Source organism: Pseudophryne corroboree, chromosome 2 (assembly GCF_028390025.1).
Source record: "Pseudophryne corroboree isolate aPseCor3 chromosome 2, aPseCor3.hap2, whole genome shotgun sequence".
In the NCBI taxonomy this organism is placed as follows: Eukaryota; Metazoa; Chordata; class Amphibia; order Anura; family Myobatrachidae; genus Pseudophryne; species Pseudophryne corroboree.
In genome coordinates this window covers 119,546,202-119,560,628 of record NC_086445.1, presented here as the reverse complement: position 1 = coordinate 119,560,628, position 14,427 = coordinate 119,546,202, and the positions used below count along the sequence as shown (strand labels likewise).

Sequence of the window (14,427 nt, the reverse complement as noted above, 5' to 3'; positions counted from 1 at the left end):
CCCTGTCACTCTTGTATAAGGAACAATATGGTGCTCTCTTTCTATGGGCTCAATTCTATTGAACGCAACTTGAATAGCGCCGTTGCTTTGTCTGAGAATGCCTGTACTCGCACTTTAAACTGGGTGTTTAGGCGCGAGCATGGGCATTCTCTAATATAATTGCACCGCCGCTATGCTGTTTGAGCCGTGCTAGGGCACAAAACAGCATTGCGGCACTAGTTTTTTTGGATTTCTGCACACACCCAAGGAGTTGTGGGGGGGCGCAAGCAGCAATCCATTAGTCTGACTACACAGCACGCTGATTTGAATAGTGCCGGACCTCCTTCCCAGCGCTATTCAATTCGCATTCAGTTGAATCGAGCCCTATTTTATTTCCCAGAACATAGTCCATCCTATTCTGCTTTCTCTATCGTCCTAGTGGATGCTGGGGTTCCTGAAAGGACCATGGGGAATAGCGGCTCCGCAGGAGACAGGGCACAAAAAGTAAAGCTTTTTCAGATCAGGTGGTGTGCACTGGCTCCTCCCCCTATGACCCTCCTCCAGACTCCAGTTAGATTTTTGTGCCCGGCCGAGAAGGGTGCAATCTAGGTGGCTCTCCTAAAGAGCTGCTTAGAAAAAGTTTAGCTAGGTTTTTTTATTTTACAGTGATTCCTGCTGGCAACAGGATCACTGCAGCGAGGGACTGAGGGGAGAAGGAGTCAACTCACCTGCGTGCAGGATGGATTGGCTTCTTGGCTACTGGACATCAAGCTCCAGAGGGACGATCACAGGTACAGCCTGGATGGTCACCGGAGCCGCGCCGCCGGCCCCCTTGCAGATGCTGAAGTCAGAAGAGGTCCAGAATCGGCGGCTGAAGACTCCTGCAGTCTTCTAAAGGTAGCGCACAGCACTGCAGCTGTGCGCCATTTTCCTCTCAGCACACTTCACACGGCAGTCACTGAGGGTGCAGGGCGCTGGGAGGGGGGCGCCCTGGGAGGCAAATGAATACCTATAAAGGCTAAAAATACCTCACATATAGCCCCTAGAGGCTATATGGAGATATTTAACCCCTGCCTGATTTTTCTAAATAGCGGGAGACGAGCCTGCCAGAAAAGGGGCGGGGCCTATCTCCTCAGCACACGGCGCCATTTCCTCTCACAGCTCCGCTGGTCAGGACGGCTCCCAAGTCTCTCCCCTGCACTGCACTACAGAAACAGGGTAAAACAGAGAGGGGGGGGCAAATTTATGGCGATATTTTGATATAACAAAGCAGCTATAAGGGAGCACTTATTATAAGGCTATCCCTGATATATATATAGCGCTTTTGGTGTGTGCTGGCAAACTCTCCCTCTGTCTCCCCAAAGGGCTAGTGGGTCCTGTCTTCGTTAGGAGCATTCCCTGTGTGTCTGCTGTGTGTCGGTACGTGTGTGTCGACATGTATGAGGACGATATTGGTGTGGAGGCGGAGCAATTGCCAAATATGAGGATGTCACCCCCTAGGGAGTCGACACCAGAATGGATGCCTTTATTTATGGAACTACGGGATAGTGTCAACACGCTAAAGCAGTCGTTTGACGACATGAGGCGGCCGGACAATCAATTAGTGCCTGTCCAGGCGACTCAAACACCGTCAGGGGCTGTGAAACGCCCTTTGCCTCAGTCGGTCGACACAGACCCAGACGCAGGCACTGACTCCAGTGGTGACGGTGACGATTCAACCGTATTTTCCAGTAGGGCCACACGTTATATGATTTTGGCAATGAAGGAGGCGTTACATTTAGCTGATACTACAGGTACCACTAAACAGGGTATTATGTGGGGTATGAAAAAACTACCTATAGTTTTTCCTGAATCAGAAGAATTAAATGACGTGTGTAATGAAGCGTGGGTTGCCCCTGATAAAAAGCTGATAATTTCAAAGAAATTATTGGCATTATACCCTTTCCCGCCAGAGGTTAGGGAGCGCTGGGAAACACCTCCTAGGGTGGACAAGGCGCTAACACGCTTATCTAAACAAGTGGCGTTACCCTCTCCTGAGACGGCCGCACTTAAAGATCCATCAGATAGGAGGATGGAAAATATCCAAAAAAGTATATACACACATGCAGGTGTTATACTACGACCAGCTGTAGCGACTGCCTGGATGGGCAGTGCTGGGGTAGTTTGGTCAGAGTCCCTGATTGAAAATATTGATACCCTGGACAGGGACAATATTTTACTGTCGTTAGAACAAATAAAGGATGCATTTCTTTATATGCGTGATGCACAGAGGGATATCTGCACACTGGCATCACGGGTAAGTGCTATGTCCATTTCGGCCAGAAGAGCTTTATGGACGCGACAGTGGACAGGCGATGCGGATTCAAAACGGCATATGGAAGTTTTGCCGTATAAAGGGGAGGAGTTATTTGGAGTCGGTCTATCAGATTTGGTGGCCACGGCTACAGCCGGGAAATCCACCTTTCTACCTCAAGTCACTCCCCAACAGAAAAAGGCACCGACTTTTCAACCGCAGCCCTTTCGTTCCTTTAAAAATAAGAGAGCAAAGGGCTATTCATATCTGCCACGAGGCAGAGGTCGAGGGAAGAGACAGCAACACGCAGCTCCTTCCCAGGAACAGAAGCCCTCCCCGGCTTCTACAAAAGCCTCAGCATGACGCTGGGGCTTCTCAAGCGGACTCGGGGACGGTGGGCGGTCGTCTCAAAAATTACAGCGCGCAGTGGGCTCACTCGCAGGTAGATCCCTGGATCCTGCAGATAATATCTCAAGGGTACAGGTTGGAATTAGAGACAGATCCACCTCGCCGTTTTCCTGAAGTCTGCTTTACCAACGTCCCCCTCCGAAAGGGAGACGGTTTTGGAAGCCATTCACAAGCTGTACTCTCAGCAGGTGATAGTCAAGGTACCTCTTCTACAACAAGGGAAGGGGTATTATTCCACTCTTTTTGTGGTACCGAAGCCGGATGGCTCGGTAAGGCCTATTCTAAATCTGAAATCCTTGAACCTGTACATAAAGAAGTTCAAGTTCAAGATGGAGTCACTCAGAGCAGTGATAGCGAACCTGGAAGAGGGGGACTTTATGGTATCCTTGGACATCAAGGATGCGTATCTCCACGTTCCAATTTACCCCTCACACCAGGGGTACCTCAGGTTCGTTGTACAAAACTGTCACTATCAGTTTCAGACGCTGCCGTTCGGATTGTCCACGGCACCTCGGATCTTTACAAAGGTAATGGCCGAGATGATGATTCTTCTTCGAAGAAAAGGCGTATTAATTATCCCATACTTGGACGATCTCCTAATAAGGGCAAGGTCCAGAGAACAGCTAGAGAGGGGATTAGCACTGTCTCAAGAAGTGCTAAAACAGCACGGCTGGATTCTGAATATTCCAAAATCCCAGTTAATGCCGACAACTCGTCTGCTGTTCCTAGGGATGATTCTGGACACGGTTCAGAAAAAGGTTTTTCTCCCGGAGGAAAAAGCCAAGGAGTTATCCGAGCTTGTCAGGAACCTCCTAAAACCAGGAAAGGTGTCTGTACATCAATGCACAAGAGTCCTGGGAAAAATGGTGGCTTTTTACGAAGCAATTCCATTCGGCAGATTCCACGCAAGAATTTTCCAAAGGGATCTGTTGGACAAATGGTCAGGGTCGCATCTTCAGATGCACCAACGGATAACCCTGTCTCCAAGGACAAGGGTGTCTCTTCTGTGGTGGTTGCAGAGTCCTCATCTATTGGAGGGCCGCAGATTCGGCATACAGGATTGGATCCTGGTGACCACGGACGCCAGCCTGAGAGGCTGGGGAGCAGTCACACAAGGAAGAAACTTCCAGGGAGTATGGACGAGCCTGGAAACGTCTCTTCACATAAACATTCTCGAACTAAGAGCAATATACAATGCTCTAAGCCAGGCAGAACCTCTGCTTCAGGGAAAACCGGTGTTGATCCAGTCGGACAACATCACGGCAGTCGCCCATGTGAACAGACAGGGCGGCACAAGAAGCAGGAGTGCAATGGCAGAAGCTGCAAGGATTCTGAGCTGGGCAGAGAATCATGTGATAGCACTGTCAGCAGTGTTCATCCCGGGAGTGGACAACTGGGAAGCAGACTTCCTCAGCAGACACGATCTTCACCCGGGAGAGTGGGGACTTCATCCAGAAGTCTTCCACATGCTGGTAACCCGTTGGGAAAGACCAATGGTGGACATGATGGCGTCTCGCCTCAACAAAAAACTGGACAGGTATTGCGCCAGGTCAAGAGATCCGCAGGCAATAGCTGTGGACGCGCTGGTAACGCCTTGGGTGTACCAGTCGGTGTATGTGTTTCCTCCTCTGCCTCTCATACCAAAAGTATTGAGAATTATACGGCAAAGAGGCGTAAGAACGATACTAGTGGTTCCGGATTGGCCAAGAAGGACTTGGTACCCGGAACTTCAAGAGATGATCACGGAAGATCCGTGGCCTCTACCTCTAAGGAGGGACTTGCTTCAGCAGGGTCCCTGTCTGTTTCAAGACTTACCGCGGCTGCGTTTGACGGCATGGCGGTTGAACGCCGGATCCTAAAGGAAAAAGGCATGCCGGAAGAAGTCATTCCTACTTTGATTAAAGCAAGGAAGGAAGTAACCGTGCAACATTATCACCGAATTTGGCGAAAATATGTTGCGTGGTGCGAAGATCGGAGTGCTCCGATGGAGGAATTTCAACTGGGTCGATTCCTACATTTCCTGCAATCAGGATTGTCTATGGGTCTCAAATTGGGATCTATTAAGGTTCAAATTTCGGCCCTGTCGATTTTCTTTCAAAAAGAATTGGCTTCAGTCCCTGAAGTCCAGACCTTTGTTAAGGGAGTGCTGCATATACAGCCTCCTGTGGTGCCTCCAGTGGCACCGTGGGATCTCAATGTGGTTTTGGACTTTCTAAAATCTCATTGGTTTGAACCACTAAATAAGGTGGATTTGAAATATCTCACTTGGAAAGTGACCATGCTTCTAGCCCTGGCTTCTGCCAGGAGAGTATCAGAATTGGCAGCTTTTATCTTACAAAAGCCCATATCTGATTTTCCATTCGGACAGGGCAGAACTGCGGACTCGTCCGCATTTTCTCCCTAAGGTGGTGTCAGCATTTCATCTGAACCAGCCTATTGTAGTGCCTGCGGCTACAAGTGACTTGGAGGACTCCAAGTTACTGGACGTTGTCAGAGCATTAAAAATATATATTGCAAGGACAGCTGGAGTCAGAAAATCTGACTCGTTGTTTATATTGTATGCACCCAACAAGATGGGTGCTCCTGCGTCTAAGCAGACGATTGCTCGTTGGATCTGTAACACAATCCAACTTGCACATTCTGTGGCAGGCCTGCCACAGCCTAAATCTGTAAAGGCCCACTCCACAAGGAAGGTGGGCTCATCTTGGGCGGCTGCCCGAGGGGTCTCGGCATTACAACTTTGCCGAGCAGCTACGTGGTCAGGGGAGAACACGTTTGTAAAATTTTACAAATTTGATACTCTGGCTAAGGAGGACCTGGAGTTCTCTCATTCGGTGCTGCAGAGTCATCCGCACTCTCCCGCCCGTTTGGGAGCTTTGGTATAATCCCCATGGTCCTTTCAGGAACCCCAGCATCCACTAGGACGATAGAGAAAATAAGATTTTACTTACCGATAAATCTATTTCTCGGAGTCCGTAGTGGATGCTGGGCGCCCATCCCAAGTGCGGATTATCTGCATAAATTGTACTTAGTTATTGTTAACTAATTCGGGTTATTGTTGAAGGAAGCCATCTTTCAGAGGCTCCGCTGTTATCATACTGTTAACTGGGTTTAGATCACAGGTTGTACGGTGTGATTGGTGTGGCTGATATGAGTCTTACCCGGGATTCAAAATCCTCCCTTATTGTGTACGCTCGTCCGGGCACAGTACCTAACTGGAGTCTGGAGGAGGGTCATAGGGGGAGGAGCCAGTGCACACCACCTGATCTGAAAAAGCTTTACTTTTTGTGCCCTGTCTCCTGCGGAGCCGCTATTCCCCATGGTCCTTTCAGGAACCCCAGCATCCACTACGGACTCCGAGAAATAGATTTATCGGTAAGTAAAATCTTATTTTTCTTCCCATGCACTCCATAGCCCTTATGAGCCCATTGTGCATTTTCTCTGACGTCCTAGTGGATGCTGGGACTCCGTCAGGACCATGGGGATTAGCGGCTCCGCAGGAGACAGGGCACAAAAATAAAAGCTTTAGGACTAGGTGATGTGCACTGGTTCCTCCCCCTATGACCCTCCTCCAAGCCTCAGTTAGGTTTTTGTGCCCGTCCGAGCAGGGTGCAATCTAGGTGGCTCTCCTAAAGAGCTGCTTAGAAAAAGTTATTAGGTTTTTTATTTTCAGTGAGTCCTGCTGGCAACAGGCTCACTGCATCGAGGGACTTAGGGGAGAAGAAGTGAACTCACCTGCGTGCAGGATGGATTGGCTTCTTAGGCTACTGGACACCATTAGCTCCAGAGGGATCGAACACAGGCCCAGCCATGGAGTCCGGTCCCGAAGCCGCGCCGCCGACCCCCTTGCAGATGCCGAAAAGTGAAGAGGTCCAGAAACCGGCGGCATAAGACTTTTCAGTCTTCATGAGGTAGCGCACAGCACTGCAGCTGTGCGCCATTGTTGTCAGCACACTTCACACCAGCGGTCACTGAGGGTGCAGGGCGCTGGGGGGGGGCGCCCTGGGCAGCAATGATAATACCTTGTTCTGGCTAAAAATACATCACATATAGCCCCTGGGGCTATATGGATGTATTTAACCCCTGCCAGGTCTCACAAACACCGGGAGAAGAGCCCGCCGAAATAGGGGGCGGGGCCTATCTCCTCAGCACACCGCCATTTTCCTGCACAGCTCCGCTGCGAGGAAGGCTCCCAGGACTCTCCCCTGCACTGCACTACAGAAACAGGGTAAAAAAACAGAGAGGGGGGGGGGGGGCACTTATTTGGCGATATTGATATATTAAGCTGCTATAAAGGAAACAACACTTCTGTAGGGTTGTTCCTATATATTTATAGCGCTTGGGTGTGTGCTGGCAAACTCTCCCTCTGTCTCCCCAAAGGGCTAGTGGGGTCCTGTCTTCGATAAGAGCATTCCCTGTGTGTCTGCTGTGTGTCGGTACGTGTGTGTCGACATGTATGAGGACGATGTTGGTGTGGAGGCGGAGCAATTGCCGGTAATGGTGATGTCACCCCCTAGGGAGTCGACACCGGAATGGATGGCTTTGTTTATGGAATTACGTGATAATGTCAGCACGTTACAAAAATCGGTTGACGACATGAGACGGCCGGCAAACCAGTTAGTACCTGTCCAGGCGTCTCAGACACCGTCAGGGGCTGTAAAACGCCCTTTACCTCAGTCGGTCGACACAGACCCAGACACGGACACCGAATCTAGTGTCGACGGTGAAGAAACAAACGTATTTTCCAGTAGGGCCACACGTTATATGATCACGGCAATGAAGGAGGCTTTGCATATCTCTGATACTGCAAGTACCACAAAAAGGGGTATTATGTGGGGTCTGAAAAAACTACCTGTAGTTTCTCTGACGTCCTAGTGGATGCTGGGGACTCCGTCAGGACCATGGGGATATAGCGGCTCCGCAGGAGACAGGGCACAATAATAAAAGCTTTAGGATCAGGTGGTGTGCACTGGCTCCTCCCCCTATGACCCTCCTCCAAGCCTCAGTTAGATTTTTGTGCCCGACGAGAAGGGTGCAATCTAGGTGGCTCTCCTGAGCTGCTTAGAATAAAAGTTTAAGTTAGGTTTTTTATTTTCAGTGAGTCCTGCCGGCAACAGGCTCACTGCTACGAGGGACTTAGGGGAGAGAAGAAAACTCACCTGCGTGCAGGATGGATTTGCTTCTTAGGCTACTGGACACCATTAGCTCCAGAGGGAGTCGGAACACAGGTCTCACCCTGGGGTTCGTCCCGGAGCCGTGCCGCCGACCCCCCTTGCAGATGCCGAAGTTGAAGAGGTCCAGAGGTTCAGAAACAGGCGGCAGAAGACTTTCAGTCTTCATAAGGTAGCGCACAGCACTGCAGCTGTGCGCCATTGTTGTCAGCACACTTCACCAACAGTCACCAACTGTCACTGAGGGTGCAGGGCGCTGGGGGGGGCGCCCTGGGCAGCAATGTATAATACCTTTTTATGGCTAAAATACATCACATATAGCCCTTGAGACTATATGGATGTATTTAACCCCTGCCAGATCTCACAAACTCCGGGAGAAGAGCCCGCCGAAAAGGGGGCGGGGCCTATTCTCCTCGGCACACGGCGCCATTTTCCTGCTCAGCTCTGCTGTGAGGAAGGCTCCCAGGCTCTCCCCTGCACTGCACTACAGAAACAGGGTTAAAACAGAGAGGGGGGGCACTTATTTGGCGATATGATTACATATATAAAAATGCTATAAGGGAAAACACTTGTATAAGGGGTTGTCCCTGTATAATTATAGCGTTTTTGGTGTGTGCTGGCAAACTCTCCCTCTGTCTCCCCAAAGGGCTAGTGGGGTCCTGTCCTCTGTCAGAGCATTCCCTGTGTGTGTGCTGTGTGTCGGTACGTGTGTGTCGACATGTAGGAGGACGATGTTGGTGAGGAGGCGGAGCAAATTGCCTGTATTGGTGATGTCACTCTCTAGGGAGTCGACACTGGAATGGATGGCTTATTTAGGAATTACGTGATAATGTCAACACGCTGCAAGGTCGGTTGACGACATGAGACGGCCGGCAAACAAATTAGTACCTGTCCAGGCGTCTCAGACACCGTCAGGGGCTTGTAAAAACGCCCATTTACCTCAGTGGGTCGACACAGACACAGACACGGACACTGACTCCAGTGTCGACGGTGAAGAAACAAACGTATTTTCCTTTAGGGCCACACGTTTCATGTTAAGGGCAATGAAGGAGGTGTTACATATTTCTGATACTACAAGTACCACAAATAAGGGTATTATGTAGGGTGTGAATAAACTACTTGTAGTTTTTCCTGAATCAGATAAATTAAATGAAGTGTGTGATGATACGTGGGTTTCCTCCGATAGAAAATTATTGGCGGTATACCCTTTCCCGCCAGAAGTTAGGGCGAGTTGGGAAACACACCTTAGGGTGAATAAGGCGCTCACACGCTTATAAAAACAAGTGGCGTTACCGTCTCCAGATACGGCAGCCCTCAAGGAGCCAGCTGATAGGAAGCTGAAAAAAAATACTAAAAGTATATACACATATACTGGTGTTCTACTACGACCAGCAATCGCCTCAGCCTGGATGTGCAGCGCTGAGGGGGCTTGGTCGGATTTCCTGACTGAAAATATTGATACCCTTGACAGGGACAAGATTTTATTGACTATAGAGCATTTTAAGGATGCATTTCTATATATGCGAGATGCGCAGAGGGATATTTGCATTCTGGCATCAAGAGTAAATGTGATGTACATATCTGCCAGACGACAGTGGTCAGGTGATGCAGATTCCAGACGGCACATGGAAGTATTGCCGTATAAAGGGGCGGTCCATCGGACCTGGTGGCCATGGCAACAGCTGAAAAATCCACCTTTTGTTACCCCAAGTCACATCTCAGCAGAAAAGGACACAGTCTTTTCAGTCTCAGTCCTTTCGTCCCCATAAGGGCAGGCGGGCAAAAGGGCCAGTCATATCTGCCCAGGGGTAGAGGAAAGGGAAGAAGACTGCAGCAGGCAGCCCATTCCCAGGAACAGAAGCCCTCCACAGCTTCTGCCAAGTCCGCAGCATGACGCGGGGGCCGTACAAGCGGACTCAGGTGCGGTAGGGGGTCATCTCAAGAGTTTCAGCACGCAGTGGGCTCACTCACAAGTGGACTCCTGGATCCTACACGTAGTATCCCAGGTGTACATTGGAAATTCGAGACGTCTCCCCCTCACAAGTTCCTGAAGTCTGCTTTACCAACGTCTCCCTCCGACAGGGAGGCAGTATTGGGAACAATTCACAGGCTGTATTCCCAGCAGGTGATAATCAGAGTACCCCTTCTACAACAAGGGAAGGGGTATTATTCCACACTATATTGTGGTACTGAAGCCAGACGGCTAGGTGAGATCTGAAATATTTGAACACTTACATACAAGCGTTCAAATCAAGATGGAGTCACTCAGAGCAGTGATAGCGAACCAGGAAGAAGGGGACGATATGGTGTCACTGGATATCAGGGACGCTTACCTACATGTCCAAATTTGCCCTTCTCACCAAGGGTACCTCAGGTTCGTGGTACAGAACTGTCACTATCAGTTCAGACGCTGCCGTTTGGATTGTCCACGGCACCCCGGGTCTTTACCAAGGTAATGGCCGAAATGATGATTCTTCTTAAAAGAAATGTGGACGCTTTCCTGATAAGGGCAAGGTCCAGAGAACAGTTGGAGGTCGGAGTAGCACTATCTTAAGTAGTTCTACGACAGCACGAGTGGATTCTAAATATTCCAAAATCGCAGTTTTTTCCGACGACACGTCTACTGTTCCTAGGGATGATTCTGGACACAGTCTAGAAAAGGATGTTTTCTCCCGGAGAAGAAAGCCAGGGAGTTATCCGAGCTAGTCAGGAACCTCCTAAAACCAGGAAAAGTATCAGTGCATCATTGCACAAGGATCCTGTGAAAAATGGTGGTTTCTTACAAAGCGATCCCATTCGGTAGATTTCACGCAAGAACCTTTACGTGGGATCTGCTGGAAAAATGGTCCGGATCGCATCTTCAGATGCATCAGCGGATAACCCTGTCTCCAAGGACAAGGGTGTTTCTTCTGCGGTGGCTGCAGAGTGCTCATCTATGAAAGGGCCGCAGATTCGGCATTCAGGACTGGGTCCTGGTGACCACGGATGCCAGCCTGAGTGGCTGGGGAGCAGTCACACAAGGAAAAAATTTCCAGAGAGTGTGATCGAGTCTGGAGACTTCTCTCCACATAAATATACTGGAGCTAAGGGCAATTTACAATGCTCTAAGCTTAGCAAGACCTCTGCTTCAAGGTCAGCCGGTATTGATCCAGTGGGACAACATCACGGCAGTCGCCCACGTAAACAGACAGGGCGGCACAAGAAGCAGGAGGGAAATGGCAGAAACTGCAAGGATTCTTCGCTGGGCGAAAAATCATGTGATAACACTCTCAGCAGTGTTCATTCCGGGAGTGGAAAACTGGGAAGCAGACTTCCTCAGCAGGCATGACCTCCACCCGGGAGAGTGGGGACTTCATCGGGAAGTCTTCCACATGATTGTAAACCGTTGTGAAAAACCAAAGGTGGACATGATGGCGTCCCGTCTGAACAAAAAACTAGATATTGCGCCAGGTCAAGGGACCCTCAGGCAATAGCGGTGGACGCTCTGGTAACACTGTGGATGTACCAGTCAGAGTATGTGTTCCCTCCTATGCCTCTCATACAAAAAGTACTGAGAATCATAAGAGGGAGATGAGTAAGAATGATACTCGTGGTTCCGGATTGGCCAAGAAGGACTTGGTACCCGAAACTTCAAGAGATGTTCACGGAAGACCCGTGGCCTCTACCTTTAAGAAAGGACCTGCTCCAGCAGGGGCCTTGTCTGTTCCAAGACTTACCGCGGCCGCGTTTGACGGCATGGCGGTTGAACGCCGGATCCTGAAAGGGCATTCCAGATGAAGTCATCCCTACCCTGGTCGAAGACAGGAAGGATGTAACCGCAAAACATTTTCACCGCATTTGGCGAAGATATGTTGCGTGGTGTGAGGCCAAGAAGGCCCCTACAGAGGAATTTCAACTGGGTCGTTTCATACATTTCCTGAAAACAGGACTGTCTATGGGCCTAAAATTAGGGTCCATTAAGGTTCAAATTTCGGCCCTGTCGAATTTCTTCCAGAAAGAACTGGCTTTAGTGCCTGACGTTCAGATGTTTGTAAAAGGGGTACTGCATATACAGCCTGCTTTTGTGCCCCAGTGGCACCTTGGGATCTCAATGTTGTTTTGAGTTTCCTAAAGTCACATTGGTTTGAATCACTCACCACTGTGGACTTAGCATCGTCACCTTCCATGTGAGATATTTTATTAGCCCTGGCTTCAGCCAGGCGTGTGTCAGAATTGGCGGCTTTATCATATATAAAGCCCTTACTTAATTTTTCATTCTGACAGGGCAGAATTGAGGACTCGTCCTCAATTTCTCCTTAAGGTGTTTTCTGTTTTTCACATGAACCAACCTATTGTGGTACCTGCGGGTACTAGGGACTTGGAGGACTCCAAGTTACTTGACGTTGTCAGGGCCCTGAAAAATATGTTTCCAGGATGGCTGGAGTCAGAAAATCTGACTCGCTGTTTAGCCTGTATGCACCCAACAAGATGGGTGCTCCTGCTTCTAAGCAGACGATTGCTCGCTGGATTTGTAATACAATTCAGTTTACACATTCTGTGGCAGGCCTGCCACAGCCAAAATCGGTAAAAGCCCATTCCAAAAGGAAGGGGGCTCATCTTGGGCGACTGCCCGAGGGGTCTCGGCTTTACAACTTTGCCGAGCAGTTACTTGGTCAGGGGAAAACACGTTTGCTAAATTCTACAAATTTGATACCCTGGCTGAGGAGGACATGGAGTTCTCTCATTCGGTGCTGCAGGGTCATCCGCACTCTCCCGCCCGTTTGGGAGCTTTGGTATAATCCCCATGGTCCTGACGGAGTCCCCAGCATCCACTAGGACGTCAGAGAAAATAAGATTTTACTTACCGATAAATCTATTTCTCGTAGTCCGTAGTGGATGCTGGGCGCCCATCCCAAGTGCGGATTGTCTGCAATACTTGTACATAGTTATTGTTACAAAAATCGGGTTATTCTTGTTGTGAGCCATCTTTTCAGAGGCTCCTTCGTTGTTATCATACTGTTAACTGGGTTCAGATCACAGGTTGTACGGTGTGATTGGTGTGGCTGGTATGAGTCTTACCCGGGATTCAATATCCTTCCTTATTATGCACGCTCGTCCGGGCACAGTATCCTAACTGAGGCTTGGAGGAGGGTCATAGGGGGAGGAGCCAGTGCACACCACCTGATCCTAAAGCTTTTATTATTGTGCCCTGTCTCCTGCGGAGCCGCTATATCCCCATGGTCCTGACGGAGTCCCCAGCATCCACTACGGACTACGAGAAACAGATTTATCGGTAAGTAAAATCTTATTTTTTCCTGAATCAGAGGAATTGAATGAAGTGTGTGATGAAGCGTGGGTTAACCCCGATAGAAAACTGCTAATTTCAAAGAAGTTATTGGCATTATATCCTTTCCCGCCAGAGGTTAGGGCGCGCTGGGAAACACCCCCTAGGGTGGATAAGGCACTCACACGCTTATCAACAACAAGTGGCGTTACCGTCTCCTGAAACGGCCGCCCTCAAGGATCCAGCTGATAGGAGGCTGGAAACTACCCTGAAAAGTATATACACTCATACTGGTGTTATACTGCGACCAGCCATCGCCTCAGCATGGATGTGCAGTGCTGGGGTGGTTTGGTCGGATTCCCTGACTGAAAATATTGATACCCTGGATAGGGACAGTATTTTATTGACTATAGAGCAATTAAAGGATGCTTTTCTTTATATGCGAGATGCGCAGAGGGATATTTGCACTCTGGCATCGAGAGTAAGTGCGATGTCCATATCTGCCAGAAGAAGTTTATGGACGCGACAGTGGTCAGGTGATGCGGATTCCAAACGGCATATGGAAGTATTGCCGTATAAAGGGGAGGAATTATTTGGGGTCGGTCTATCGGATTTGGTGGCCACGGCAACAGCCGGGAAATCCACCTTTTTACCTCCGGTCCCCTCCCAACAGAAAAAGACACCGTCTTTTCAGCTGCAGTCCTTTCGTTCCTATAAGAACAAGCGGGCAAAAGGACAGTCATATCTGCCCCGAGGCAAAGGAAAGGGTAAGAGAGTGCACCAAGCAGCTCCCTCCCAGGAGCAGAAGCCCTCCCCGGCTTCTGCAAAGCCCTCAGCATGACGTTGGGGCTTTACAAGCGGACTCAGGGGCGGTGGGGGGTCGACTCAAGAATTTCAGCGCACAGTGGGCTCACTCACAGGTGGACCCCTGGATCCTGCAGGTAGTATCTCAGGGTTACAGGTTGGAATTCGAGAAGTCTCCCCCTCGCCGGTTCCTAAAGTCTGCTCTGCCAACGTCTCCCTCAGACAGGGCGACGGTATTGGAAGCCATTCACAAGCTGTATTCTCAGCAGGTGATAGTCAAGGTACCCCTCCTACAACAGGGAAAGGGGTATTATTCCACACTATTTGTGGTACCGAAGCCGGACGGCTCGGTAAGACCTATTCTAAATCTGAAATCTTTGAACCTGTACATACAAAAATTCAAGTTCAAGATGGAGTCACTCAGAGCAGTGATAGCGAATCTGGAAGAAGGGGACTTTATGGTGTCCCTGGACATCAAGGATGCTTACCTGCATGTCCCAATTTGCCCT

General features: G+C 49.6%; 1 protein-coding gene across 2 annotated transcripts in view; it reads left to right on the top strand.

The window, feature by feature from the left end:
- The window catches only part of MICU2 (mitochondrial calcium uptake 2), a 535,492-nt gene that overhangs the window by 59,841 nt on the left and 461,224 nt on the right, over positions 1-14,427 (top strand). The gene's annotated exons all lie outside the window — the stretch shown is intronic.